Source organism: Aphelocoma coerulescens, chromosome 7, assembly GCF_041296385.1.
Source record: "Aphelocoma coerulescens isolate FSJ_1873_10779 chromosome 7, UR_Acoe_1.0, whole genome shotgun sequence".
Taxonomy (NCBI): Eukaryota; Metazoa; Chordata; class Aves; order Passeriformes; family Corvidae; genus Aphelocoma; species Aphelocoma coerulescens.
Genome location: NC_091021.1, coordinates 18,358,809 through 18,373,886, shown reverse-complemented (window position 1 = coordinate 18,373,886; position 15,078 = coordinate 18,358,809). Strand labels below are relative to the sequence as shown.

The following is a 15,078-nucleotide window of genomic DNA, read 5'->3' as shown; positions in this document are numbered from 1 at the left end:
GAGGTTCTCCAACACCATGGGCAAAGTGGCAGTAAATTAGTGGCTTATGGATAAATATGTGCTCATCAACACCCTGGTGCTAACAATATAGAGATACAAACAAGTATTCACCCAGCATATTAACCCTTTATCACAATTGTCTCTTTTTCATGTGTGCACTTATGAAGTCTGGGAACAGCCCTGTTAACTACAGAACCAGTAGGCAGTATCTTAATTTTTTTTTTCTCTCAGACCCTGGCAGCATGCCATTTCTAGAAGTTCTGGCTGCTAGATCTCCTGGACTGGGTCTTCTCTCTGTAGACAACTGAACAGGCTATCAAATGCAATGCAGATTTTTTGGATAGATTTTCATTTCAGCTCCTTTTCTGGAAGAAAACAAGTTCACCCCAAAATTATGGGACTATTTTTCCCTGGCACTTTATGCTATTAATGTACGATTTCATGCTGTTTTACTCTGCTCTCCTTGGAGTACACTCTACTTCCTGTGTATCCTCCATTGATTCTGAATATTCTCCTAGCCTTTACCATGGCATGCAACCATAAGGTGGTAGCATCTGAACAGAAGAAAGATAAATAACATCATTGCAAAGAAGAAACTTCAATAAGTATGCTTCTTCAAGTAAAACAGGAGACAGAATACTTCTTGCGACTCTAGTGATTTTGTTTTTATCATCTGTCCTCTTATATAGAAATTATGTTCATTCAGACAAGGAACAGAGTCAAAAAAATACTCTGTAATAAACAACTGATCTGTAAAATTTATAGTTTCAGTATAATAACACCCCTTTCATCTTTCTAGTACTTAGAGTATAATATACCATGAAGCAGGGCATATACCTGTCTTACCTCATGCTGAGAATCATACCTCCAAGTACCTTCTGTAGCATGGATGAAAATTTTGTTAAAAGGTTCAGTATCTTTTTCCTCCATACATTTAACTAGGGAAATACAGGATGATTTCATGGAGCCATAAAAAGACCAAGGAAATAGGAAGCTATGTATCACTGGAGTGGTGAAAGTGTTCCCTGCAAAAACATTTTAATTCAAACACTTTTTCCTTATACATGATACTGTGAATCCCTCATTAGAAACTAACATGTTTCAGTCAGTGATATGCATTCTTGGGTCACCAAAAGACAAATCTTTGCTTTCCATAGTATGTATGTTTAATGGACAATTAATGTCCTGTTTAAAAAGGAGTTACATAATGAAGTTGTTTGTTTGCCATGGAAACAGTGAACCCTTCCCATTACCCCTTCTTTCTATGACTTTCACCTTTGTTATAATCCCATTTTATTTACCTCTGTCACATATCTTTCTCTTTAGGATAGCCTGATTGTATCCTCCTGGAGTCCCAGGTTGTGTTTAAAAATTCTTTTTTCTGGATTGCCTCTTTTGCTCTGTATTATTCCTAACTTCACTCCTATTATAGATTATCCTGACACACTGAATACCAAAGGACTACACCAGCAGTAAGAACAACACATCAGACTTGAGGTTAAGACACTTGCCATTGTTTCTGATGAGTTGTTCACCTCGACCCTTTAGTATACCCTTCATTAACTATCACTTTGATACTCCAACTCTCCATTCTGTCATCGGCTGTTATCAGTCAACAAATGTTGGCCTTGTTAAAGGCAGTGAAAATGTTCCTCTTGACTTCAGGATTTCACCCAGAGTGCCAGTTCCAGCATGGTTTCCTCAAGAACACTGCATTCATTTTTAGGAACTGGCAGACTAAAGTCTCTCTGCTGCAAAGTGCTAATATAAATGCATTCACTGGGGCTTTTGCAGCATGGAATCACCCCAATACTTAAGACTAAATTCAGCAAGTAGGTTAATAATTATTTGGTGTGCAGGTGGCTCATGTATCATACTTCCTCTACTGTCTTCATGTTTATGTACAAGTTGATTCAATACAATTTATCTGTTTTTATGTCTAGCAGATATCATTATTGGGAAGTTTTATTTTGAAATTTTCCATTATTGGTGTATTGCTTTTTGCAGCAACTTTTTGATCCAAATATACTATGAGATTTTAAAAAATGGCATCCTGCTCTCCTTGCTTCTAAACAGATCTTAAATAAGCAGCCCTCAGGAACTGTGGGTAAAATTCCTACCTCAATACAAAGATTAATATTTCCAAATGCATTGAAAAAAGGAAACTGTCTTTAAATCTTAGAGATAACATACAAAGATCAGAAATTATTGAAGGCTAGAAAAACAAATTATGCTCTCAGCACCACAGTTGTTCCAGCAATACCTCTTACAACCAGAAAGATTTTTACTATGCTTTTTTAACATTGATTTCCCTTTGCGAACCTCACAGGCACTGTTTCAGGCTTCCCAAATTGCTGCTGTCTCCCACGCACCTGCTGATGGTCTCACACTACTGCTCACTTGTTGCCAGCTCGATTTGCAGTGCTAAAAATGTTCTCACTCATATAGAAAGTGACAGCTGAATTTGTTAAATGCTAACCCAGATAGGAAGGCTAAACAAAAAGAAAGCTAGCTTGGAAAAAAAAAAAATTAACACTAGGTTCACTGAGTTGCCAAATCTTATGGTATTTTTTCAATAATTCTTTTGAGGAAAAGTATGTTCAGAATTGTTAGATGTTCTTTGCTTTCCCTATTCCTTTCCTCCATCCTCACTTTCTGCCTACATGCAGGAGGCAGTACAGGAATTGTGATGAGAGTGCTTTTTCTAGACAGATCCTGCCAAACTTTGGGCACGAGGCAGCAGAAGGAAATGGAAGGACCATTCATATTTGAAAGGACAACCACCATGATAACATTTGAGCGTGGACTGCACTCTGCATGCTCTTCCCTCCCTGCAGTCTGCTCTGTGTGTAAGCATCCAGTAATTTACAAAACTGGGAGGGGGGAGAGGACATCTCAGGGGTTGTAAGGTTGTGATTAAGTTTGTTTGCTAAACAAACACACACATAAACAAAAAAAAAAAAAAAACCAGAGGGAAAAAACAAAACAAAACAAAGAAAGCAGCTGGCAGTTTTAACCCAGAGCCCAAATTTTGTCCTTTGCTATGTCAGACCCCATGTTTTAATTGTCTCCTTCCTAGACTGTAGCAGAGTGGAGTGATACCATGTAAGCTTTACATCTGAGCTGCCTTCAGTAAGGGAAAAACCTGGTTATGTGGGAACCAGATCTCTGCAGAATATTTACCTGGCTTTTACAAGTGTGCAGGGACCATAGATCTGCCACATTTAGGTTCTTTCTGATACTTGAATCAGCTTGTTCAAGGTTCGCACCACATGGCACAGTGGTTTGCTGTATAGACAGGGGTTAGAATAAACACATTTGGGAGAACTACTGTTTGCAGGAACTGTTCACATTCTGTTTCAGAGCAGTCTGGAACACAAACTTATTTTCTTAATCATGTGGCAGCTTGTCACGGGCAACAAAATTTTGGGCTTTCAAAAAATTTTTATTGTAATATGTCAGTATTTTGCCCTCCAAATCACTGCAAAGTCATCAATCACATTCATACTCTTGACTAGACTAGAGGCATTGCTCCAACATTCAGAAAATTTGGCCTTACCCTCTCATTCCTACTACTCTTCCCTCCAAGGAGAAGTGCCTTGGAATGGCACAAGAAGCAAGACATGTGAGTTCTCCTAGTAGATCTAGAAAATGTATTTAGTAAATACTAAACTTCCAGCTAGAAGCTTTATACAACAGAAACCCAGGAATAAGATCATGGCTGTTACGCAATGCATTGCAGTTTTTAAAATAATAATTACAAACAACAGCAACTTTTCCAGGTGTTTCAGAACAATTCAGAATTGACTGAAACCAGTGCAATTGTATATGAAACGTGGTCTAATTTATTCTCTTGGTACTTTTACCTTCAGAGTTTGTAAGGTAATTTTCAGGCTTGTAGGAGAGCTATAGGAGAGATTTTATAAACGCTTCTATCCTGGCAATTACAACAGTCTAGATATCTTATGGCTAAGCTCCTCATTGCCTGAGAATGCTGCATTCTCCTTCTGGTGGCCAGTGGACTACCATGAGAAAATGGCATTACAGAATTTAGATGTTCAGGCATAGTAGTTACTCTGAATATTGACATAGCCTATATAAGTATATTTGGGGAACTCTCCACTGAGTTAGACTGGAGATGTTAAGAAAATAATTGTTACATAAATCATACAAGAATCTATAATATTTAGTAAAGAGAAAGAGCAATTTATAAATACAAGAACTATGTAGAAAGACCTGTATTACCTAGAATACACATCAAATCTCTAAAATTAAAAACATAGTTGAATCTAGTCACTGTGGGTAGAAAGTTCTGGGTAATTTTCTGATGCAGAAAGATTGTATCTTATATGAGTGAGATGATAGATTTCACTACACTGTAACTGCAGCTCCTGTGTTGCAAAAGGATATTTATGGTCCTTCTCTCTCTATGGTGGTTAGAGCATCCATCTCTGGGGAGCAGTCAGTAAACACAGAAAATTCCCTGAGATTAAAAAAACGGTGTGTATACGAAAGGATAATTATTTCTTTTAAAATATACCCACATAGATATTTTTAATAACACTGAAACCCAGAAATTGAAAGCACAAGTCGAAAAGGTTTTCACAGCCAAAGCACACAGTGTTAAATATCTTATTCACTGCCTGTCTCACTCGATGGAGATCATAATTACTATCAAGTTAGTATGAAGCCTGCCAAATGTGCCTGACTTCAGGGCAGTGTGCTCCTTTGCAGCCATTTTCTTTTCAGAAGGACTAATAATCTGCGTGTTATTAATCAAATTGGGATAGCTCAGAGTAGGCATGCTGTTTTTAAAAAAATAAAAATATGTTAGAGAGCACCTTAGTGGAATGTCAAGCAAAAAAGAATTATAGAGTTGTTAAATTTCTTAGGGAGAGTAACATATTGATCCTTTACCTTGGATCAATTAAACTATAATTCTATTATTAACATCTTTATGGTATTTTTAACAGTCACCTAAAAACAAGAGAACTCAGAAAAATTACCTGAGGATGTTTTTTTTTTGCCTTGGTGTGGCTCAGATAGGACTGAGCAAAACACAGAATCCCCCATTTTCAGAGTGTTTGTTCCTATGTGAAAGAAAAAAATAATATCTGTAAATCCGAAAGCTTAAGCAAACCCAGCTAAACAGAAATTTCTAAGACTCATACACCTTTGCAGAAATTATGCTTTGGATCAGTCAACATTTTCAAATAAAATCATATCATGGAACATTCATAATTAACCTAATTACCAAGTATACTAATACAGGCTGTATCAGAACAGTGATTCTTAAGAGTGAGACCAAGCAGTATGAGAAGCTATTTGAGATGTGTTTCTCAATTCTATCTACTACCAAAAAAATTGTTGACAAGTTCAAATACAATACAGAGAGCACCTCAGAAACTGGAAAGATGTTTTCAATAAATGCTCAAACACCTTTTTTTTTTTTAAAATCTATGTATTTCCAGGTATTAAAAGATACTAAAACCACACAAATAAAAGTTGCTGCATAGAAAAGAACACGATGTAAGGCAAAAAACCATGCTAAACATATTTCTGAGTTACCAGTTGAAATATAAGTATAAAAGGAGACTAACAGTACAAAGTAGTAGCGAGGCACAAGGTCTGCTGTTGAAGATAAAAGGACTCCTTCCTTTTTAATTAATCAGCTCTCTTAATTTCAGCTGAAATTAACAGGTGAAAAGAAGTGAACATGAGCTTCTTGTTCAAGGGCATAAATGAATGGTTGAAACACCAGCTGAACCTGCCCACTTAAACCCTGTCCCCACAGCCAAGATACCACTCTGTCCCGACTCTCACAACCAACACCGAATCTCATGATTAGGAGCTACCTTATAGGAAAATAGTACGAGCCACTAATGATAAAGTGTTATGGTATTGCTTTAGTATTAAGACTATAATCTCATTTTGATACTTGATCTTCTCCAAAAAACCATTATTTAATTTAGCAATATATGTTACAACTGTCTGGATGTGAAAAGTTTGCATCTGTAATTACCTGTGATCACACACTCGTGAGCAGCCATACTGGGCCAGAGAAAGGATTCAACCAGACTGGGAGGTGGTCAGCAGCTGCTACCTGATGAGAATAAAATCAACACAAGAGCATATGATATTTGCCCCCTAATACTCTCATAATCTCTGAATATTTTCAGCTCAGGAGATATTCTCAGTGGGTTGTGCTTTGTCTACACACAAAAGGTAGCACCTGTCCAGTTATAAACTCTGGTCTCCCCTTGATGGCATGAAAACCTGTATTCATTGAATCCATTGGAAAGGAGTTGCAAAGGCCCTTTATCCACTGCATGAAGTCCCTCTTCTTGTTTTAAACCTCTCTCTCCCATTCCTTTCACATGTTCTTGCATTGTAAGAGACAGCAGTCACTCAGCATATACCTTCTTGCTAGCACTTGTGGCTTTGCAGACAGCTGTTTGGGTTGCCTCCTTTCAATGCTATCAAGTCTCCCAGCCTCCTCACAGAAGCTGTTGGTTCAGTCATCTTTGTTGCACTTCTCTGCACCTTTTCTATTTCTAAACTATCATTTTTGCAATGACATGTCTAGAACTGCACCTAATTTTCAATGTTCTGGTGAATCATGGTGGAATACTTGGTGGAATACACACATGGTGGGATAATTATGTTTTCTGTTTGTCCTCTGTTCTCTAATAACTTCTAACTATTGATTCATTTTTATTTAACTACCACCAAGCGCTGAGATGATCTTTTCATGGAACTATTTATCATAACCCCCACATCTCACTCTTCAGTGGCAATCAGTTCAGAGTCCATCATCTATATGAAAAAGGCTTTTTTCCCCAGTGTACATGTACTTTACATTTATCTACTCTGAATTTCATCTGGGTAATTTTATTACCCAATCACTTTGGCAATTTTTCACAACTGATCCTCATCATTACTACCTGGAAGGACTTTACATTGTCACCAAACTTCTCATGTATTTTTAAATAGTGTGGATCTCGCTTTTGGTACTCTGAATCCTTCCTCAGAGCTATGCTGATGTCCCCACTCTCTTCTTAAGAAAAGTTTCTATGTGGGATTAGCCCCAGATTTACTGACAGCAAGTATCAGTACAAAAAAATGCATAGCCATTTTTACATTTTATATTTATTTTATCATCTGTTTCTGCTAAAGTGATCAAAAAAATGTTTAGGGGAAATTCTGATCCCTGAAGCTGGTTAGCCCTTAAACTCTTTTGGCTAGTTTGATTACAGTTTTATTTTCAGTCTTTAGTATGCAGCCCTTCTTACTTAGTTTAGACACAACTTCAGTTTCTGAATGATCTTTCTAACTTCTAATAACCTTTTTTCCTTTGCTGATTAGCCACGCCAGGCTCTTTTCACCCTTTCTGATGTCTTTCCCAAAGGATGGGGCATGCTCTGCTGCTGTGCCCCTACTTCAGAGATTTTCTTACTGCCTGGAAGAATTTAATTCTTTTAGTGGCCCATTTTAGCTTCTTTTTAGTGGGCTTGCCTATTTTCACGGAGTTGTTCTTTTTGAAGTTAAGCACACTTGTGGTGGATTTTTTGGCCTTTGTTGCTGCTGTGGGGGGACTGAATTGAAGTACACTACGGTCACTGTCACAGAGCAGTGATCCCTTTGTGACATTCCGAACCAGGTCCCGCACATCACTCAGGACACAAACAAGCTGTCACTCAGTGAAGTCTGGTTGTTCAAGGAGCTGATCTCAGGCCCCCTCTCTGCTTTGGTGCTCCATCAGATCAGTCACAGGTGCATGGCTCTCTCAGAGGATTTGCACGTGGGTCTGTCAGAAATGGGATTAAGGGAACTGAATTGTTTCCTTTAATAGTCTATGCACTTAATAAATACAGCACAGACACAAGATTTCAGAAAAGTGGGACTGTTGAGGAAATTGTTACATGCACATCCTAACAGATACATTTTGCTGATCTTTGGAATTCAAATCCTAACCACCTTAGAAATGGAAACCCCTGAGCTTGAGCACAGGTACAGGCAGTGGCAACCAAGATATGGCACAAGGCAGAAGAAAAATGCTATGCAACTGCCACAAACAGCTCATTTGAGCTGGCAGACAAAACACAGCCAACACATCCTCACCAAAGATCTGAAACAAAGAAATCACAAAACAATTTTAATATAAAATGAAGTTAATTCTTAAAAAAAAAAGGACTGCTTAGAAGGAGTTTTGCTTCCTTGTCTTCATCTTTCACGAAAGACGGAACTCTGAAGTTCACCAGTTGCTTCCATCTCTCTCTGTTTTGTGTGTGGCTGGTTTCCAGGCCCTGCCAAGAACAGTAGCACCATAAATCCTTAAGACACAAAGGCAAACAAATAACCTTGCTGGTGTGTGAAGGTTTGGAGACCTCTGTGTACTCTTTCACTGTACTCCTTAGAGAGTCAAAGGACTTCTGAGGAAACCTGGAGTGTCTTACACATGATTATTGTTTTACAATACAGCACTTACTTGCTTATGTAGGCTCCCAGGGATGCCTTGGCAATGGGTCTAACTGAAGGTTTCCCTGTGTACTCCATCCCCTCAGCACCTTTTACCTGGTAATTATAACTGTTAAGTTCCTTGTTTGCTCTGTGCAAGACAGACCACCATCTGTCTGCTGTGCACTACAGTAACAAAATGTTAGGATGCTCATTCTCCTTAAATTAAGAGCTTGAGTGTTACTGTGAGCAAAAACATTTTGTTAGAATACAGCATTTGGTGTACCTACCCAAAGATGCTGATTTACTGAAAAACTTCCAGCAGTGGGATTCATGTATGTGACACACTGACAATCGTGGATTTCTTTTAACATCAGTTTCTGTCTGTCATACCTATGTAGTTACAAAATAACAAAGGGATAATAAAGTGCAATTGTATATTCACAGTTTGAGATTTCTATTGACAGATCTTCACACTGAATGCTTCTACAAGAAAGTGTGATTATATAGCTCTCTGTTAAAAGAGCTGAAAATCTCTCCTTTGTTACAACTCTCTTACACACCGTTGCTATCATTTGGAATCTTTTAAGGGATGTGTCGAAGTTGACAGGTCCAAATTTGGCCTCCTCTCACCAAATTATATTTGTAGATTTGGAATATCTTCCATGTAGGAAAATATTCCAACAGTGACCTCCAAGACAAGGGCTAACTCCTCTGTCTAAGTTCAGGTCAGCCAATAAGCCAGCAACAATCTCCTCTTCTGTCCCACAAACTGCAGGTTTATGTTCGACACAATCCCTCCTCTTCTGGCCTATGTGTTAAACTGGTACTGTGCTGAAAAATCACTCTGCTTACTCATATACCTATGGGATAGATGGTTTTATTAGTTCAGCTTGTCACCTCTAACTTTCCACAGCACCCTTGAAAACTCTATTTTATTACCACCACGTGAGTGCTCTACCAGAGCTTTACTTAAAATTTACAGAGTAATCTTCTGGCTTCTCTTCTGTTGTACATCATGTTGCATAGGATTAATGATGACAGAGAATTCAAAAGAATTCCAGGAATAAATATGTGTTAGTAAAAAATTACTTAGAGATATTAAATTTTTTACTGCAATAGCATGGGATTGCAAATCTGGTTGCTGGATTGTTATCGACAATAGAATAAGTATAATTTTAGGTCAGAAAATCTGTAAATCCCTTAGCTATTTTAGGAAAAAAAAAAAAGAAGAGAATGTAAATTCATAGAGCTGGAATGCTTGTCGTCTTCTCCTCGCATTAACAATCCAGAAGAAATACAAAAGAGATTCATTTCAATGCATATGCCATTAGATTATAATCTCTCCTGGTCCAGATTTATTAGACAGCTGTATGCAGAAGAGTAGCATTTGGATCCAAGCATCCTAAAGTATTTCTTCTAAACTCCTAGCCAGTCTTAGCCACTTTTCCTGCAGACACATATGTGTATTTTAAAGTTAAATAACTGCAAAGGACAAAGGGCATCTTCCTTGATCCATCTCCTATCTCCCCCATCCTTTTGGAAATTTAACAGGGTACACAATGGTGATTTGGAGTTCCTGGACACAGTATGCTTAAAAGCCTTTCAAGCAAAAAGGCAACAAATCTAGAAGCACACCCTAGTAGACTATTGGGCTTCTGGAGAAAAAAGAATGGCAACATCTCTTTTTGCCTTTTCATTCAGCCAGCTCCAAAATATTTGCCATAACAAAAACTGTAGCAATACAATAATGACAAAATACGACAGGTTATAGAAAATCAGCAGCAATATCTGAAAATACATTTCCCATCCTGAGGCTCTGCATCCATTGCTTGGTTCCTTTGCTCACCCTGCAGTAATTTTGTGTCTTGGCTGCACTAGTTACTCCCTAGAACTTCTTTGAACCTTTCAGCACATCAGGGAGGCTTTCTAAAGCAAAGCTGTAAGTGGAACTTACATGTTAAAAAAATATTTTGCCCAAACTGCAAGAAGAAGTCAACATTAATCAAATTTTTTGTGTGTTTTTAATGTCTTAATGTCTGTCTAAGTTAATTTTCCTTTAGGCTTTCTTTCTTTGTCTCCAACAACTTTATTTTGTAGTGCCAAATGAAACTACAAAATAAGATGGAACTCTTAGCAACCTACATTTCCCTCTGAGCCCATACGTCTAGGTCTGTGCATCTAAACTCCAGTAAAAGTTTTTTCCTCAGATATGCTGGTCACTATTTGGACATACAAGAATGCATAAGCACCTCTGTGAGTGACCAGAGAACATTTCTCTAGAAGATTTCACTTGTTTACTACGGCAAGTATGGAAACATCTCCTTTGTAGCCTTGTGGACATTCTCCTTTTGTACATAGGTCTTTCTCTTTCAAAGGACAAGTATGAGTCACTTTCACAGCTTTGTGACTCTGCCCACATCAGGTGGGAACTCTCCAAGGTTCATGAAGAAAGACCATCATAGAAATATCCACAGGCAGCAACAGGGAAGCCACAGAAACCCTACAACACTGGAAAGTGTACTAGTTTTTCCACACATTCCTTTTATGTTGAAATTTCCCAGTGAAATTTCCTTGTAAAAAAATTTCCACTGGCAGATAGCAGGTGAGGAACTGGACACCTCAGAGCTGGTGCACAAGCTCAAGCTCCCACAGTCTACCTTCAGCTTCAAAGGAATCAATGGCTTCTTGTGATGACCTTTTTAAATTTCTTCTCCCACTCTGCAGTCCAGGGCAAAGACACATATCCAATGACTTCCTTTCTCTGAAATATCAGATATTCAGTCTTTCAGTGAATGCTGCAGACTGATTTAAAGTTGGGTTCTTAAAGCACTAAACATCCAAAGCCAATAACAAAAGTGGAGCTAAACACTGCAATATGATAATCTTAAATAAATATCATCAGCTGAAAACTATTAAAACTTCTACTAATCACTACAGTCAAGATATTGCTGGATTAGAGCATGAAAGTAAATGGAAGAACAGGCATTATCAGGAATAATAAGACCATCAATGAAATTAATTACCTTTAACAGCTCAAAGGAGCATAATTTCTCTCATTTTTCTCTTCCAAGTGTTTTTGAGAACACAGCCAACAGAGTAGATGCTGTTATAGAAAATTTTAAGGCTATGACTCAGGCCTAGAAGTATCCAAGCAGGAATTTCATTTTAAGCACCAGTCCCACAGGAGACAACCCATAGGATCTACCTGACCCAAACTGCTCCAATACCAACTGCTTCAGAGCCTAAATGTAATTTTTTTTTTTTTTAGTATTAATTTGAATTAATTGCTTCTCCTCTTCCAGATCAAGATGAACATGGTCAGATAAAATTAACTGAAATCATATGTGATGTTACTCATTAGTCATCTGTAATATTCCTCTCATGATTAATAATCAGAAGAGGTTATCACAAACCAAACTTGAAATACCTCTACAGCTTTTAGTACATTTATAGTTTCCATTGTTTCAAACCTTGGAAAAAACAAATATTCCTTTTGAATGTTTGGCACAACCACCCTTTATTGCTTTGCCTTTAAGTGCATTTAAAGAAGAGATGCCACTACAGTGCCGAAAAAGGAAATCTCCTTTTCTGTTTTTCAAAGTGCTAAACTGTGCAGTACAAGAAGTGGGAGAATAAGTTTCACCAAGTAGAAGCAGAGTGGTTGAGAGTCTAACTCCATCCAGAAAACATCCTGTAACTTTTTGCCTTTTCTGCCCATTTGCTCTGCAGGTGCCAAACCATGACTTGAGGATTCTGGGAATTACCTATTTCTTTGCCATTGACACTTATTCCCTTTGCTCACTACTGTTTCACTTATTTTTGGTTAATTCTTCACTCCAGCAAATCCTGTGCAGGAGTCTCTGAAATTAATTTTACCTGGCACAACCAGACAGAACTGAAGGATGTACAGAAATAATAGCTATTATTTTTAAATTTGTCTTTATTCTAAAGACAGCAAAAATAAACCTGTATATCACAGTATTCGCTGTTTGTGTCCAACAATTCAAAACTGAACAACCAGTGTGCCAAAATCCCTGTAATTGCAATTATCGCTCCCTTCCTCTTGAAATTTAGGTTATAAAACTAATAGTTTATACCAGAAAAATAGTCATTTAACTTTCCACATTTATGACAATGAGTGATAGCTATACTGCATTAAATAAGTGTTCTCTTCTTCTAAAAAAACGTGTCTAGATTTGATCAAGAATAGATAAAAAGGATGTCAAAAATTCTATCAGAATTGACAGGATTTCTATTGCAGAGCTACCATTTATCATTGATTGAGCTAATTGAGTTATGCAGAGACTATGCATGTGTTATAGGGATTGTAATCCTTTCTTTGTTCCACAGTTCTACTCAAAAGAGACTTCACTGATTCTACTACAGCAGAAGTGGTACAAAAACCAGTTACGTGAAAGAATCAGGCCCACTGAAGCACAAGGATTGTTACAGCTACAGACAGTGAAGCACAGGAGATACTGTGTAGTAAATGCAAGGGACTTGGACCATTGCATATTTTCCTGATAGTCTGATAACCTCGGCAGACAGAAGAGTCTACTTCCCAGCTTCAGCCTTTCTACCCAACATAACTGGCTTCCCCTTCTCCAGAAACACAGCTACAAAATATTGCAAGCAAGCTGTCTTAGCAATAAGAACAACCTATTTGCAAATCCAAGCTGTAGAAATACACTAGTAGCAAAAGAAATACTATGTTAAACTGTTAAGAGTTCACACGTTAGTATAAATCACTATACTTGTGCGTTTCAATATATTCAGTTAATATAATGAGGAGTCACTTCACAGACAAAGCAAAAAAGTGGAAATAAACAGCACTCAAAAATACACAGACTTCAAACTGATCTTAAGTTTTTGGTAATACAGAAGGATTATTAACACTGCAAAGCTAAAATGCAAACAGGTATTTCAGCAGGATTACATTGTATAGCATTTGTAACTCAGTGTAGTAGAATAGTGCATTCTCCTGTCACTGAAAATGTAATAAAATGTAACATTAGAATTATTGTGGTACCTATATGCACATTTTCTAATATGAATGGTATGTCATAAACATAACTCATTCTATTACTGCATGATTATGTTGAAATAATATAACATGGTCATAAATGAAGAGAAATTATTTTGAATTGCTTGTTCTATTGGAATACTATTCAAGAAGATCAGAATTAAAATAGGGACACTTAGTAAATACTGCAGCAATGGTTTTATTCTTTGAAAAGTGTCAATTGTATGTGAAAATGAAACTGCAGATACACTTCAATATTTATCATGCCAGGTATTTCATTCACATTGTAGAAAATAGCCATATCAATGGCAGAAATGAGGTATGAAGTTAGCTTGTGTAGTGGATAATCTGGTGGGGAAAGAAAAAATTGCACTCTATAAATCTCCAAATGAAAAATACAATCTAGGGTTTCATAATGCCTTATCATTGAGATGAAACTATGAACTGGAGGAGCCAGACAGAAAAATGAATATGTTTAATGTGTTAGATGTGCTCTTTGTATTGGAAAACACTGTATATAATTCAGACACATTACAGTTTTCTGGCTGTTTATATAAAACGTTAAGATAAACTGTGAGTGAAATAGTTGTGGATGAGTAAGCAGAATTGTCTCAAGATTAAAACAGATTCTGAAAGATGGGGTCAATTAGTTCATTTCTTGTTCTTGCCAGTAGCAGATAGTGATTTCTTGGGCAAGTTATTTAACTTGGTTTTATCTCCTTAATGTCAATAACAGGTTATTATTAGGTCCCTTGCTGGGATGTTATGTGGTTTAACAGTCTTAACATTGAGGTCCTTGGATGTAGGGTTCTACATAAACACAACTATTTTATTTTGGCAGATGGCAGCACCTTTGAGCTTAGACTGCAACTCACTTCCACTTACAAATTATTTTTCTTTATAGTTCTGGATTGGTAAGTGTCCTGACTTTAAAATGGCTACTTTGTCTAGTTTTTTTCCTGAATGCATGCAACATTGCATCTTTTTTTATCAATATAATTGACGAGGGAAGAAAAATGAGGACAAAAATAAAGTGCTAGAGAGTATGCTTATAACATATAATTGAGTGGGATGCAGAGATTACAGAATTAACACTACCTAAGCTCATTACAGAACTAGGACAACCCAGCTAGCCAGCATAGTTATCCTGCCTTCACAGTGTTGTTCTGAAGACTCACTAGGCACTCTAAGGATTCACTGTTTCATACCAACTCAGCTGGTCGTACCTTGAGGAATCAAACTACTTATCATGGCAATGGCTTGCCCAGTGCAAATTAGTCTGGAAAAATGCTAGAAGCAAACCTTCAGTCGACTTCTGAAAGTGAAAGAAATTAGTTGGAAATTTTCTCTACCTAAAGCTACAAAACATAGATACTCACTTTCCAGATGAGACAACATACAAATACAAAAAGACAATTTGCCAGAGGCCCTCTATCATGATCTTCTTTGCACACCTTAGAGGGGAAAATTGTCCTCTCAGATGATGAAGAAATCAGTCCGATATCACAAAAAAGAAAGTATCTGAAAGATGCTTTAAACTGTCAAATTATTAAACTAAAGCAAGTGAAAGGTGCTAAAATAAGACAATACCTAAT

General features: G+C 37.2%; 1 long non-coding RNA gene across 2 annotated transcripts in view; it reads right to left on the bottom strand.

The window, feature by feature from the left end:
* LOC138113467 (uncharacterized) overlaps positions 1-5,650 on the bottom strand; it is a 36,079-nt gene extending 30,429 nt beyond the window's left edge. Inside the window, exons 1-3 of one of the 2 annotated variants that reach the window (XR_011152183.1) lie at positions 5,601-5,650; positions 5,007-5,090; positions 4,311-4,483 (exon numbers count right to left, since the gene is read on the bottom strand). This is a non-coding gene — a long non-coding RNA (uncharacterized lncRNA). Of the gene's footprint in view, positions 1-4,310; positions 4,484-5,006; positions 5,091-5,600 lie in introns of those variants that run through there. The other variant, XR_011152184.1, reaches the window with a different exon arrangement.
* Positions 5,651-15,078: the final 9,428 nt, after the last annotated feature.